Source organism: Anabrus simplex, chromosome 5, assembly GCF_040414725.1.
Source record: "Anabrus simplex isolate iqAnaSimp1 chromosome 5, ASM4041472v1, whole genome shotgun sequence".
Lineage (NCBI taxonomy): Eukaryota > Metazoa > Arthropoda > Insecta > Orthoptera > Tettigoniidae > Anabrus > Anabrus simplex.
The window spans coordinates 205,350,604-205,366,962 of NC_090269.1; the positions used below are offsets into that span (position 1 = coordinate 205,350,604).

General features: G+C 41.7%; 1 long non-coding RNA gene across 1 annotated transcript; it reads right to left on the reverse strand.

The window, feature by feature from the left end:
- Window positions 1-11,275: 11,275 nt before the first annotated feature.
- On the reverse strand, window positions 11,276-15,645 carry LOC137501039 (uncharacterized). The gene is made up of 3 exons (XR_011018308.1): window positions 15,378-15,645; window positions 14,644-14,906; window positions 11,276-12,237 (listed from the first exon to the last, which is right to left on the reverse strand). It is a non-coding gene; the product is annotated as an uncharacterized lncRNA (long non-coding RNA).
- Window positions 15,646-16,359: the final 714 nt, after the last annotated feature.

Genomic DNA, 16,359 nt, shown 5'->3' on the forward strand with positions numbered 1-16,359 from the left:
CTTTGCTAATAGAGCGGCGCCATTGAACCTTCTTCGTAGGAAAGGCATCAAATTCGAGTGGGGACCTTCTCAACAAGCCGCTTTTGAAGATCTGAAATTAGCTCTCTGTAATGCCCCTGTCCTTGCCATGCCGGATTTCTCAAAGAAATTCATCGTCCAAACGGACGCGTCGTCGTCGGCGGTAGCGGCAGTCCTTCTTCAAGAGACTGAACTAGGGAGGCGACCCATCGCCTATGCATCTAGGACTCTATCGGCTCAAGAAGCCAAGTATTCCATCTATGAGCTCGAAGGGTTGGCAGTCTTATTTGCCTTAGAAAAGTTCCGTCTCTATCTGGAACATGTCAAATTCGACCTGGAGACAGATAATCAAGCATTAAGCTGGGTCTTAGGTAGGCCGCGTCGTACTGGTCGTATAGCCCGTTGGGCCATCCGTATTTCTGCCTTCCAATTCAATGTCAGGCATATCCGAGGTACCGAAAATGTTGTCGCTGATGGACTCAGCCGTATGTTTTCAGACGACGTTGAGAAGCATGAACAGGTCGACAGTCCATCACCTCCCGAGTCCATGCTATCTGAGGTTAATGCCATCCTAACAGATGTTCCCATGCTGTTTAGGGATATCGAGAAATACCAACGTGAAGATCCGACGCTGGCTCCGATAATGGAAACCCTTTCTTCTGGGGAACATGTTGTCCCTTATGTTCTGAGGAATGGAGTTCTATGTTGCCCTTCGAGGCATGATAAGATGATGAAAGTTGTTGTTCCAGCGGTTCTTGTACCTATGATCTTCAAGTATTATCATGAGACCCCATTAGGAGGGCATCTTGGTATCTTTAAAACTCGTGAAAAGATTCGTGATATGTTCATCTGGAAAGGTATGGACGGTGAAATCCGTGAATTAGTAAAGGCATGTAAATCCTGTTTGCTTAGTAAACCGACCATGTCCACTAAGGTAGGTCTTTTGTCTTCTCATCAAGCGTCGCGCCCCATGTAGCGCCTGTATATTGATTATGTGGGACCCTTCCCCCAGTCAAAGGGGAATGCCAACAAGTTCATCTTTGTATGTGTAGATGGTTTTACTAGATTTTCGTGGTTATTTCCGACTAAGCTGGCTACCGCTCAGTCTACCATTTCTTGTCTTAATACTATCTTTGCTTCTTTTGGTCCTTGTCAATACATAGTTTCCGATAATGCTAAGGCTTTTACATCTAATTTATTTCGTAAATTCTGTTTTGACTTATCCATCTCTCATGTAACTACTTCTGCTTATTACCCTCAACCATCTCTGGCTGAACGGGTTAACCGTAATCTCAGGTCCGCACTCATTGCCTATCATCATGAAGATCCTTCCAGGTGGGACACGTCCCTGCATTGGATAGCTTTTGCTTTGAATTCAGCGGTTCATGAATCTCACAAGTTCACTCCAGTTTCTTTAATGTTCAAGTTTGTTCCAAACTCGCCGCTCTCTAACCTCTGGTCTCTGAATGACATTCTACCCGAGATAATAGATCCGGACAACATTAAAGATCTTTGGAAGAAGGCTAAAGCCAATCTTAAAGTGTCTCATGAAAAGGTTAGGGAAAGGTATGATCGTGGACGGAGATCCACCCCTTTGAAGGTAGGTGACCAGGTTATGGTCAAAAATTTTGTTCCCGCGGGCAAGCTTGCCCCCAGATTTCATGGGCCTTGTATCATTCTCGATTTTCTTACGCCGGTTACCTTATTGTTAAGTAATCCAGCCACCGAGAGGATATTTAGGGTTCACCTGTCCCAGGTGAAACCGGTGTAATTTTGTGTTAACTTGCTTCATATTATTTTGAAAGGATATGAAGGTTATATTTTTTTTGAGTTTCACTTTTATGGCATTCTGCCCCTTCTATAATATTTTGGTTTTAGATGTAAGCCTTTTGTAAAACCCGCCCCGATACGTTAAACTGCCATCCTGTTCTTGCCACGGCCATTACCACGCTCCCGTCTCCTGCTCCACCTTACACTGTGGCTTCATTAGATTAAATGCCACGGATATCTACACGCCGCTGGCCCCTCAACCTCTCCATAATGCCTGTGCCTTCAAAAAGACGATGGTCCAACACAATTCTGCCGCCTAGCCTTAATGTTTCAGTGCCCCCGCAGCCGCGCAGCGCCGTGCAGCAACTGGGGAGGGGGATGGGCCCCCTCCTCTCCAGCGAGGACGACATGTGCACGGCGAGCCGGAGCTCTCCTCCCGGCCAAGGCTGATGTGCGGCGCACGACCTGCTACTTGCCCGCAGCCTGTATATGTTCACCGCGGGCGCGGCGTGCTTCAACACCTCTGCTCCCCTCATAGTGCGGGCGAGCGGTATCTCAGGGTACTTAAGGGGTCCGAGCGGCCTCCTTTTGGACGCAAGCTGCAACGGCCGGTCCGGCCATCCAACTTCATCAACATCAACTACATGGACAGTTACTATAAGAGATAACTACATTTGGGAATTCAACAGCAATATCTGATGGACATTGCAAATTTTTCCTTCACTTTTAAGTAGTAAAAGCTTATCTTCAGAAATTCAACTTCTATAAACCTAAAGACTTCACTTCACCTCCAACAACAAAATTTTGGCACCGAATTAAGAAATTTCTCAAATACTTCTGCAAGTTATCTTAATAGCAACATCAAAACTTGGAACTTATTTTCAAACAAAAGTTTATGTTCTTCTGTGTTACCCCGTGGAGGAAGTTTTGGGGGGGGGGAGGTCTGTACCGGGCGGTACACCTCCACACCGTTTATTTAAAAGTTGCGCCAGTTGAAACTCCTCTTCTGGAGGAAGTCTGAACTTTATCTACGGTCTTAATTTCCAAATTTTTCAGAAGATGTCACTACCTGGAAAATTTTGAGTTTGTGAACTGTGTCATTTTCGACGTACTTTTGTCTTGCTTGTATTAAGAAGTGTGAACTTTCTCTTCTAGAGGTCACTACTGAAGATCAACAATAGTGCACCCTAGTGCGGAGTCAAAGAACTATTTTGTTGGAGAAAATTTAATTTCAGGAGTTTGTTCTTTGTTAAATTTCTTTCTGTCATTGTTTAAGTTGGCAATATTTACCCCTTTCTTCCCCTTGTTTTGAATGTATCCAATCACGAATTTTTTCAATTAATTTCTGACCAATCTGGTGTATCTTTCCCCAACTTGAATCTGTTGCGGGGTCCTACCCAATAAAATCTTTGTGGGAGGGTGTTTTCTTTCCCCTAACGCCTAGAACTTTCTGCGAGAGTATTTAAACTGCTGATTTTAGGGTCTCCGAGCCACTTCTGTTCCATATTTCAGTGTATTAAGTACATAGCTGGAGGCGGGAAGCGCCTCTTTCCTCGGCAGCGGTCAACAATAAGGTAATGGCCGATTAATAAATTTTTTTTCTTTGCCAGCTCAGCAGTTTAACTTTCGGGGCAGGTTCTAAGCGTTCCCCTATGTAACCTTTTCCTAAAATGTAACTTCTCTTTTCTTCAATTCTCTTGTAAAGCGACATACTGGGATAGAGAGTGTTAACCCTCTCGAGCTCCCACTCACATTGTTTGAGGTGAACTTATTTTTCGCAACCTATTCTTCAGTAATGTAAGTTAGTAGTTTCTTAAGTCACCTCTGTAGTATGGGATTAGCCCTTGCATCAGTGGCCTTAGAGCCAAAATAGGTCTTAAAGACAAAGTGTATTAGGAGTGCAAGTTCGCCTCCTCTCAAATTGTGATTTTAGAGGTCATGTATTAACTTTCTTGTAATTTAACAGACCTCAGTAGATTGGGTATTTTGCCCCTGTGTATATGTCCTTTGAGGACGGCTTAAAGGTGGAGTTCGGAGTGGCCTATGATAGGCTTGTATTTTAAGGGGAAGTTGCCCTTTTTGAAAATTGTGTTTCTGCCTCAAGGAGGCTTTTGGATGTAATTGGAAGCCGGTGTTTCTGGCATGTTTGGGGGTTTTCGGCCCCTTTGTTGTATGGTGTTCATTGTAAGGTTGGGCTCATGGCTCAAGAATTATGTTTCTGACTTTTTGAAGCCCCAAATGGGGTACCTATGTAAATGTATGTGTCAATCGTGTTTCGGCTACTAAGTACCTGTTCTATTTGTTGTTACCTAATTTTCAAAAGAAAATATAACCTTGTTAAATTTTAAAATTAATTTCACTTTAGTAGCTTGAGACCCCTTCACCACCCAGCACCTTCTTTCATGCATAGCTACCACCAAAACACGGTAACAATAATAATAATAATAATAATAATAATAATAATAATAATAATAATAATAATAATAATAATAATAATAATAATGGTTCATGTTTGTAGGTTACTGTAGTCGCGTCCTAGTTCGTGAACCATGGGCAACGGCTGAGTGGCCTAGTAGGTGGTCCTGAGAGTCGGGATACCAGTTGCTATGGAATGGGATTGGGCATATCGGACATATTCTGATACGTGGCGCTCCTTGTGTTTAGGCGGCTAGGACTATACAATTCACCGTTGGTCCATAACCCGTTAGAGGAGAGATCCTCACTTGGACTATGTGCAAGTAGGGCAGCATCCTGCTTCATGAATTTACCGAGGTCAGAACACTTTAAGCAAACCTCGGACCTATGGGAGTAATGGAGTCCCACTTCCATTTGACAGGCGAGGGACTCCTTGGAAACAACTTGGCGAACGAAATGGAATTCGATGGGGAGCTATCAATATTAATGGGGCTTATGGAAGAAAGAAGGTAGAACTGGTTGAGTCAGCAAAGAGGATGCATCTGGATGTGCTAGGAGTAAGTGATATTCTGGTAAGGGGAGATAATGAGGAAGAGATAGGAGATTATAAAGTGTACTTGACGGGCGTTAGAAAGGGAAGGGCAGAGTCTGGGGTAGGGCTGTTTATCAGGAATACCATTGCACGCAACATAGTTTCTGACAGGCACGTAAATGAGCGAATGATGTGGGTAGATTTGTCAGTGGGAGGAATTAGGACAAAAATTGTGTCCGTGTATTCACCATGTGAGGGTACAGATGAGGATGAAGTTGACAAGTTTTATGAAGCATTGAGTGATATCATGGTCAGGTTCAACAGCAAGGATAGAATAGTGCTAATGGGAGATTTCAATGCGAAATTTGGGAATAGAACTGAAGGATACGAAAGGGTGATTGGTAAATGCGGGGAAGATATGGAAGCTAATGGGAATGGGAAGCCTTTTCGTGACTTCTGTGCTAGTATGGGTTTAACTGTTACGAATACATTCTTCAAGCATAAGGCTATTCACCGCTACACATGGGAGGCTAGGGGTACCAGATCCATAATAGACTATATCTTAACAGACTTTGAATTCAGGAAATCTGTTAGAAATATACGAGATTTTCGAGGATTTTTCGATGATACAGACCACTATCTGATCTGTAGTGAGCTAAGTATCTCTAGGCCTAGGGTAGAGAAAGTGAAATCTGTCTGCAAGCGAAAGCGAATAAGGGTAGAAAATCTCCAGGACGAGGAAATTAGACAGAAGTACATGGATATGATTAGTGAAAAGTTTCGAACAGTAGACAGTAAGCAGGTTCAGGATATAGAAAGTGAATGGGTGGCATACAGGGATGCTGTAGTAGAAACGGCAAGGGAATGCCTAGGAATAACTGTCCGGAAAGATGGGAAAAGGCGAACATCTTGGTGGAATGATGAAGTGAGAGCAGCCTGTAAACGTAAAAGGAAGGCTTATCAGAAATGGCTCCAAACAAGGGCCGAGGCACACAGGGGTTGGTACGTAGATGAAAGAAACAGAGCGAAACAAATAGTTGTTGAATCCAAAACAAAGTCATGGGAAGATTTTGGTAATAATCTGGAAAGGCTAGGTCAAGCAGCAGGGAAACCTTTCTGGACAGTAATAAAGAATCTTAGAAAGGGAGGGAAAAAAGGAAATGAACAGTGTTTTGAGTAATTCAGGTGAACTCATAATAGATCCCAGGGAATCACTGGAGAGGTGGAGGGAATATTTTGAACATCTTCTCAATGTAAAAGGAAATCATGGTGGTGTTGCAAACAGGCGAGCTCATGGTGAAGAGGAAAATGGTGTTGGTGAAATTATGCTTGAGGAAGTGGAAAGGATAGTAAATAAACTCCATTGTCATAAGGCAGCAGGAATGGATGAAATTAGACCTAAAACGGTGAAGTATAGTGGGAAGGCAGGGATGAAATGGCTTCATAGGGTAGTAAAATTAGCATAGAGTTTTGGTAAGGTGCCTTCAAATTGAAAAAAAAAAATTACAGTAAATGCACCTATCTACAAGGAAGGGAACAGGAAAGATTGCAACAACTATGGAAGTATCACATTGATTAGTATACCAGGCAAAGTATTCACTAGCATCTTGGAAGGGAGGGTGCGATCAGTCGTTGAGAGGAAGTTGGATGAAAACCAGTGTGGTTTCAGACCACAGAGAGGCTATCAGGATCAGATTTTCAGTATGCGCCAGTTAATTGAAAAATGCTACGAGAGGAATAGGCAGTTGTGTTAATGTTTTGTAGGTTACCGAGGGAAAAGATGTTCACTATACTGGGGGACTATGGAATTAAAGGTAGATTATTAGGGTACGTTTATGCTGCAGCTTCGCTGCTGGCTCATGGATGCTCGCCCTAGCACTTTGCTGCTGGCTATAGCCTGGCTGCTCGCCATGGAGCTTTTACCCTGCAGCAGCCCCGCGCGCACGCTGCTGGCAGCTCTCAGCAGTAGTCGAAAATTCAAAACAGAGGAAATGATAATTAAGGCGGTTTGTATTTTGCATAATTTGATTATAGATATAGAGGGCATGAACACTTAGACTACCGAGCTCGATAGCTGCAGTCGCTTAAGTGCGGCCAGTATCCAGTAATCGGGAGATAGTGGGTTCGAGCCCCACTGTCGGCAGCCCTGAAGATGGTTCTTGGTGGTTTCCCATTTTAACACCAGGCAAATGCCGGGGCTATACCTTAATTAAGGCCACGGTCGCTTCCTTCCAATTCCTAGGCCTTTCCTATCCCACCGTCGCCGTAAGCCATATCTGTGTCGGTGCGACGTAAATAAAAAAAAAAACACCTCTTAGACTACGAAGACGTACTTCCAAGAGCTACCCCGTCGAGGAGAAACAACACAGCTCCAGCTGAAGCTTCTGAAGTGCGGAATAAATTCAGAGATTTTTTTAACGAGTGAGTCGCAGTTCTGTTGGCAAGTGTATCTTACAATAATTTGGTGTACTGAATGTGAAATAAAAAGTGTAAAATGCTTCGCCTGGATTTTTCAGTGCATTTCTACTGCAGGAGTTGATTGAAGAATGAAGCTACAAATGCTTCATTTCGTAATTTAATAGTGTACTTTTAAATAATGTAAAATAGGGGGTTATGGAGTATGTCATTTTGACTTTAGTTAGGTCTCCTTAACAAAATGTGCTTACAGTTTGAAAAAATAACTGTCGAACTTTCCATGAAAAACGAGGTACTTCATATAAATCACCTGCTTGTAAAAATAGAGGTCCCCAAAATGGCAAGATTAAAAGAACAATGTTGATGTAATCGTTCCGCATTCTTTTGCTACGTCATTCGATAGTTTGATGATGATGATGATGATGCTTGTTGTTTAAAGTGGGCTAATACGTAGGTCATCGGCCCCTGATGGTACGAGATGAGACGAAATGGATTAAAAGTTATAATTAACCCACTGACTAGGATTAGGAAAATGCTATTTGCTTTACGTCGCACCGACACAGATATGTCTTACGGCGACGATGGGAGAGGAAAGGCCTAGGAATTGGAATGAAGCGGCCGTGGCCTTAATTAAGGTACAGCCCCGGCATTTGCCTTGGTGTGAAAATGGGAAACCACGAAAAACCATCTTCAGGGCTGCCGACAGTGGGGCTCGAACCCACTATCTCCCGATTACTGGATACTGGCCGCACTTAAGCGACTGCAGGTATCAAACTCGGTAGATTAGAAAAATGATAATGATGAGGAAAATTATTATGAATTTAAAATAAGCAGTGGATCTAATTCGCAATGCACTGATATTGAAGTAAAATAATATATTTAATTCCAATTAAAAATACACAAAGGTAAACACATAGTTTTTTTTTTTTGCTATTTATTTTACGTCGCGCCGACACAGATTGGTCTTATGGCGACGATGGGATAGAAGAGGCCTCTGAATAGGAAGGAAGCAGGCGTGGTCTTAATTAAGGTACAACCCCAGCATTTTCCTGGTGTGAAAATGGGAAACCACGGAAAACCATCTTCAGGGCCGCCGACAGTGAGGTTTGAACCCACTGTCTCCAGGATGCAAGCTCACAGCTGCGCGCCCCTAATCGCACGGCCAACTCGCCCGGTAGGGTAAAATAGTAGTTAACAATAAACCAATTAAAACACAAATAGTTACTTTACTTTTAAACACGATAAAACAAGCCACTCTCTCTCATAAAACGTAGGAAAAGGTCTACTGGCCGCTCGTCATCTCGTCACTCCTTTTATCTCATATGAAACTCGTGTGATGATCCGCATGCCGCTGGCTACAAATCGCATTGCGTTCGAAGACAGGTTCAGATAGCAACAAAGAGAATGAGTAAGAGATGACTCTCAACGTTATTTTTCACTTCTGTACGCAACGGCTGCGCAAAGATCGCCAGGAATCGCACGCTAGCGCCCCTGACGAGAGCAGGGCTGAACTAAAATTACCGGGCGGGCGATTTAAATCGTTTAGCGCGCGGAGGGTACCCAGGTTCTCGCCCCCCTCCCCCCCTCTTAAATATTATATTAAATCTATGTTTTCGTTTTTTATTTCTTTTATGTTTTTCTTTCATTTCCTTTTCTTTCTTTCCTTCGTTCTGTTACCTTTTTCTGAAATTCTGCATTCTGAACAGTGATACACCTGGAGGTTGGCCTGTGCTTTATTGTTATTAATAGTAATTTTTTTGCTGGAGAAAAGAAGCTTACCAGATTGTGCTGCTTATTATAATTATTTGATTTATGGAGCTATATTTTATTTTTACTAATTCACAAAGCCACGAAGGATGGGAGTGACTGGCCTTGCCTATGCTGCTTTTTTTTTTGTTTCTGCTGAGGGAAAAGGAAGCTAACTCACAAAGGGAGGAAGGAAGTGTCCAGAAGGTGAGTGGGATTGGCAATCCTTATCTCAGATTAAGACCTACAACAGAAATAGACACTAACATCCCCTCGTACATCAGTCCTCTTTAACACTACTTAAGCCAACCGTAACAATCAATAGTATCAAGATATGCTACTTATGCAGAAAATAAAATATAAATACAATGTAAGAAAGAAAACCATACACAGGAACCAAAATGATTAAAGCAAACTCATATGATAAGGAGGGAGTTTGTAGGATTCAAAGGTAAATTGAAATGAAACATGATCTTTTGATTTATGGAGCTATATTCTACCTACTATCCACAGTGTTACAGGTATAAAATGGTGTAGAAATTTGCACAAAAGTTTTAGTGATCATAGTATATCATAATCTCTTGACATTACATGCAGCAGTGTTAATCATCAATTAATATTCATCAGCCAGAAAACTATTCAATACAACACAAATACAAAATCATTCATTTATGAAAGAACGACTGGAACTGACAAGTTACAACATAATACTTTTCTCTCTTATTGCAGTCTAACGTTGCATTGACATGTCAAAAGTTTTCAGCAACACCATTTGTAGCCTATTTTCCCAAGGAACTTACTATATGATATATCTTTCAGTCTGTCAAATGAGGCACCTAGGGCCACACACTGAGAAATATTGAGATTTTTACTTCTTTTGCATCTACTAGAGGATGGCAAATCTCTGGCAGAGTAGTGTTTGAAGAAACCAAGACATGATAGCACATACCCTGTTCCTACATATTGCATCAAAACACAACATATCATTCAATCAGTCATCTGCATTTAGATGACAACCAATGTCAAGCTACAAAATTGTGTGCATCCCTTGTATTCATTGATCTGCACTATTTACAATAGTTAGAAATGTTCTATTTTGTGTGACAGTAGGATATATCTAAATTTTTCTGGTACATGGAAAAGGATGGAATCATGAATACATTTGTGAGTTTAAAAGACAAGAGAGCGCTTACAGATTCTGTGATTGTTCCCTCATACAACATGCAGGAGGTACAAATAATGCTTCCTTTCAGTCCATCCGCAGGAGAGGAGTTCCAATAAATTGACAGAAATATGTAGCATCAGGATCTACGTACAATAATATGGCAGCTGATCCAGCACAAAACATACCCATGCCAAGTCACAACATAGCTCCACCTATTAAGAGCTACATCCAAGGAATTGTTTGATAATTTAGTACAGTATTATGAACAATATGCTGCTACCTTCCACAACATTACGGTGTGCAAGGGACTGTGCTGTGACCTACACAAAATGCTAGTTGAAGACAGTGGAAACTCACTTCAGACAGTGCCATTTGTATCTACTGTACAATGAAGGCAGAAATCTATGTCGGTGGTTGCAGATAGGCTGATCTGTGGTATGATAACATGCACTCCAACCGGCCAACCAAGCAGAGGAGGGGTGGCCACGGTTCTACCATGTTTCTACACCTCTGCATTTGGGACACAGAAACGGGCTGTTCCCCTACCACTGGCTGTCCTGAGAATGGTTTTCCTTTCACCTGCAGTAAGGCGAATGATGGGACAGTTCCTAGTATATGCCATGGCCACCAAACATCTTGCCCTCACCACAAATCTCCTTGCTTAAGATGATGATGCTTGTTGATTAAAAGGGCCTAACATCTAGGCCATTGTTTTAAGAGAAAGTACAACTAGGCAACCACCCCCAATATATATTAGTAATCGGAGAGAAGAAATAGAAGGGGGCCGACACTAGGAATAATGATGGTATCGGCTAAGGAAGACCAGGGCCATGGAGGGTTTGAAAATAAATCTCCCTAAGCCTCCATACATAATACAATCAGGAGCAGAAAAGAACAGGTGGTGATCAAGGTAGATCAGATAGGATAGATGAAAGTGCGGTGCCTGGCACAAGTAAGCGGAAGCAATGTCAAAATTCAATTAAGGGCTCCGTGGTCGCCTACCCCAGATCCCAAGTGCAGAGCGCACATGGGATCCCTTTTAGTCATCTCTTACAGCAGGCAGAGGATGTCGTGGCTGTTAGTCTACTGCCCCTACCCACAGGGGGACAACTATTATAAGGCTAGTTGCTTTAGGTTGCACCAACTCAGATAGGTCTTATGGCGACAATGGGACAGGAAAGGCCTAGGAACGGGAAGGAAGCAGCCATGGCCTTGATTAAGGTACAGCCCCAGCATTTGCCTGGTGTGAAAATGGGAAACCACAGAAAACTATTTTCAGGGCTGCCGACAGTGGGGTTCGAACCCACCACTGCACAAGCGCAATTTCATAGATGCATGACCCCACTGCACAGCCTCCTTGCTGGGTGTTTTGTAAAACAAAATTAAATATATTGATAAACAATCATTAGCATTCACAAATTGAAATTGTTTAATCTGAATGTAAAATGAACATTAATAACATTAGCACCAGTGTTCTCCCCAGTAATGTTTGTCAGCCGGGTGGCAAGAATGAGTAGGCAGGTGGGGAATACTATGTAAAACTTCAATATGAAAATAAATTTCAATTCGTTCCCCTCAGGGTGTTAACAAAAATATCAGACAGGTAAACATTAACTGCACAATTGAACTATTTGAATGTTATCATCACAAACAAGATATAACAGAGTAGGCCTACTTTGATCTTCTAGTGTTCTATAGCTCCTTCCAAATCATGTAACAGTGGAGTTAGGCCTCCCACTCAGTTGCTGTGGGCACGTGGACTGCCATACAGGTTTGTGATGTTATGCGGAACAGAGGGCTCGCATGTGATTCCACGCTAATCCAGACCCCAGCTCGTGACTACGTAGTGGTCAAGCTAAACATTTGATCTCCGATGTAATTGATGAAATTTTGCTAATGATTTATCATTTAAATTCACAGTTTTATAGTATTTATATGTGAAAGCAGGAGCAGCAGGAGTGGAGGTCATGGTAGTAATAGCAGCAGCACCATTACCCATAGCAGTAGCAGTAGTAGCAGCGGCAGGCATGGAGATGGTGGTGGCAGCAACAGCACCGGTGGTAGTAGGTAGTAGTAGCAGAAGCAGTAGGAGTGCCGGTGGTGCAGGTGGTGTGAGCAGCAGCAGTCATAGCAGCGGAAGGACTTGGCCGTGGACCAGCCTTGTGTCGAGGCACACCTATATGAAAAAAAAACACACACACACTAAGAATGGTATAACGGTATATGCTGATGACCTACATAAAGGTTCTCAGAACAAAGATGATCTTTAAGCAACTGTGGTCAGGCTTGAAAAATATTCTGAAGACAACAAAGTTAGCGGAACCTGGGACACATTTTTTTAAATGGATGAAATTGTTGAAATTTGAATTCTGGCATAAATAAATTATATTAACCATCCTCTAAATAACAAATGTGGTTTTGTGCCGCTGTGACTGTTTTTGACGTAGTTACGGTCATTTTTAAATGGTTCTGCACGGTCATTTAATTATCAACCACGCCTCCTCTCCTCTGTATGCTCGGCTATCCGTGTTCCTTCTGTTACCATTAATTCCCTCTTTACAGTAGCATTGAGATTATACTATTTTTTAATATTGCAATATATACTGCCAACTGTTAGCTATGTTATGAACTACTTCATCCTACAATTTAGTCAACCATGAAGGAACTACACTTGGGGGAAGGGGACCTGGAAGTTTGAAGGAAGCAACTACTGCGAAGCTCACAAATGATTATAGGCAGGCAATATGTGCAAATATTCCCTCTGTAGATAATATGAAATCTGCAATATGTGCCACACTATACTATTACTCCTCCACAGAAGAAGATCCTAAGCATAAGAAATGCCCCCAAAGACCTGAATCATGGTGCTTCTACAATAAGAGTATCGCAACTGGACAAACCCCTCAAAGTCACAAAAATTGTCAGTTCAGTTCACAATTGCAATGCTGCTGAAAATTTTCTCTGTATACCAAAGGCTGGCATCAACTGAACTTCTGTCTAGATGTTGTAAAGGGGATACTCAAATTGCCAATGAAAGTCTTCATGCATGTATGTGGAAAAAGTGCCCATTGGCGCCCGCAAGGGAGGGGGGGGTGGGGGCAAGGGGGGGTATTTGCCTCCCCTGGAATTCTAAAAATGTTGATGTTCAATTGTTTAATATCATACCAGATTATTTCATAAACTGAAATTACTGACAGTCATCTAGCATCTGTTATAACCGGAAATTTCTGTAAACAATTTAATGTTGCTGACGTTATATTGGTTTTTATATTCAAGAAAATTGTTGATGTGCCCCCCCTTGGAAAAGATCCTCCGGGCACCCATGAGAAGAGACCTTTGTGTCCTCAAAACGACTTGGAATAGCTGTTTCTAATGCAGTTGCAGAATACAACATGAGATGTAGTGCAACACAAGAAATGAAAATGGCTGTAAGGAATTATAAACTTTCACCAGCATCCACCAAACTTGCCACACAAAGAGATGAAAGAAGAAAATTTCACAGTCAGCAGTCAGTCACCCAACAAAAGAAAACAGCCAGGAAAAACTGAAACTCCTAAAGGTACACAGGGATGAAGCCAAGAAGAAGCAGGAGGGTAGGAGTTATAGTGCTGGTGAATTTTAAGAGATTTGGAAAGGCCATTATGAAAACTTTTAATGGTTTTAGAACTAAAATTCATTTAACTCAAAATACCATTTTTTGTAACCTGCACTGTTCCATGCAGATCAAATCTAAACCTATATTTGCCAAAGTTGGTATGTAGCTTCTATGTGACCTACCAAGAAAATTGTAGGATAGATTTTTCATTCTTCTACAATATACTCATTTTATGAGGCAAAATGAACAGAAAATTAGTGGAAAATTACATATAAAATACAATTACAAACTTGAAACAGGAGTTAATTAAGCGACATAGGGTGAATTGAAAATTCCATCCTTGAGTTTTTTTATGTTATAAGGAAGAAGTTTTCAAACTCTCAGGTAAAAATCCATCCCACAGGGAACTTTTTGAAAGTTGCCTGTTTTGCAAGCATCATAAACACAAAGTACATCATATCTCATAAACTAATAAGGATATTTAGCTGAAAATAAGATATGTTATTTCTATAATAGTCCTACATATTCCACAACAGTTTCATTGTGATTGCTCAAAAATTGTGGAAAATAAAAAAATGTGTACCAGGTTCCCTTAAAATGAACCTGGACAAAACGGTGCAAATGGTTTTCAGATAAAGAGGGAGTTAATATAGCGAGCTCAATTAAATACCTCACCATCACAATTCAGCTAACGTAAAGCCACTGATGGATTATAAAAATTATAAAATTTGCACATTTCTGCACTATTCTGTTAATAATAAATGTTAGGCCTGTAAGAGATGTACCAATTTCAACTTACAGGTACGGCAAGACCAGGTGTGACAGGCATTATAGTAAATTTCATTATGAGAAGCGAGGTTCCCCCTCATCTGGCACTGATGAATTTATCATCATTACCTCTGGAGAGCAATTTGAAATGAAACCCAGGAAAATTTGATAGGTCACAGTACTGTGAAATTAATAACAACGACTACTACTACTACTTACCTCTTTCCGGGACAGTATCTTTATACAGCAACCTTGATAGCGGTCCTGGATAGCTCGAGTGGCGAAAGTGCCTAGAACACACAGTGCGGTTCTTCAGCTGCTTCGGAGGAAGCTGCCGCAAGCATTCGACCCCCCACAACGTCCAACCACTCTCTGCAAATATCCGGTCTACCAACAGGGAAATGATGAAATAAGATTCCCTGTTGCTGGCCTTCTTTGCTATCTGTGTAAATGCCACAGATCTGACACGTTTCGTGCATGGTCTGAGACATGAAAGGAAATAGAAGAAAGTAATAAAGGACACTGTATCAGTTTATATTTTTACTGCTAATTTCAATACCCTCAAAATGATAGTGGATTATCATAAATAATATAACATTACATCAACAGAATTTTAAGGTGTCTGTTTCAAGTAGACTTATGTAACCACCATGCAAAAAGGTAATAAAACAGCGACAGCCAAAAAGAAATTTTTGGGAACATGAGCAGCTATCAATCATCAACTTAATAACTACTTAACCTCCTGCGGCCTACTATCCTTTTAATAGGATTTTGTTTTAAAAATAGAATGGAATATCCCGCAAACAATATTCAAACGTTAAATAAAATAAATAGCAAATTTAGGACTAGGCGAATATGATTCAATTTATCCGAAAGTCATTTGCCTTGGTGTGGTATATTTTCATGTTCTGGCCTCAGGAGATTAGTAAAACAAGAACCATAAGGATGCTTACCTCAAATATCTTGTACTTTTTCTTCAAACACGAAAACGAAGATAACAGATAAATGCATACAAATCAAAGTGAAGCAAAGTGTCACAAACGTGGTCGTCCCACGTGGTCCAAGTTGTCAAACTCAAATTGACCAATAGCAATCGGGAGATGTTTCTACCAATAGGAGCTGCCGTATTCGTCACGTGGGCTTACGGTGAGTGACGTGATGTACAACAGCGCGCCCCCGCGAGTGCAGGGCTAAAGTATTCAGTCTGAGCTGGGCCCTCGGAAGGGTAGGACCTATGCGGGTGACATACCCATGGATAGCAAGTGAGCAAGTAATCACTGAACGTGTGTATAGAGTGCGAAGAGAGGAAGAGTGGGAGAGCGGGTGACCTTGAAAGAACCAATCACAGTCCAAGTTACAGGATTGCCAGCGATGGGCCAGGATCGAAAATCAAACGTGTTTGAGACCATGGATGTGGCAAGGATAGCAGCCAGCAGCGCAGCTGTGAGCCGGGCTCCAGGGTAAATGCACTGATTGAGATTCATTGGTTTGTTTCATCATCGCCTAACATCGAGCAGCGAGGCTTAGCGATGTGCCAGCAGCCAGGCTGCAGCATAAACGTACCCTTAAAATCAATCAAAGGCATTTATGTTGACAATTGGGCTTCAGTGAGAATTGATGGTAGAATGAGTTCTTGGTTCAGGGTACTTATAGGGGTTAGACAAGGCTGTAATCTTTCACATTTGCTGTTCGTAGTTTGCATGGATCATCTGCTGAAAGGTATAAAATGGCAGGGAGGGATTCAGTAAGGCGGAAATGTAGTAAGCAGTTTGGCCTATGCTGACGACTTGGTCTTAATGGCAGACTGTGCCGAAAGCCTGCAGTCTAATATCTTGGAACTTGAAAATAGGTGCAATGAGTATGATATGAAAATTAGCCTCTCGAAGACTAAATTGATGTCAGTAGGTAAGAAATTCAACAGAATTTAATGTCAGA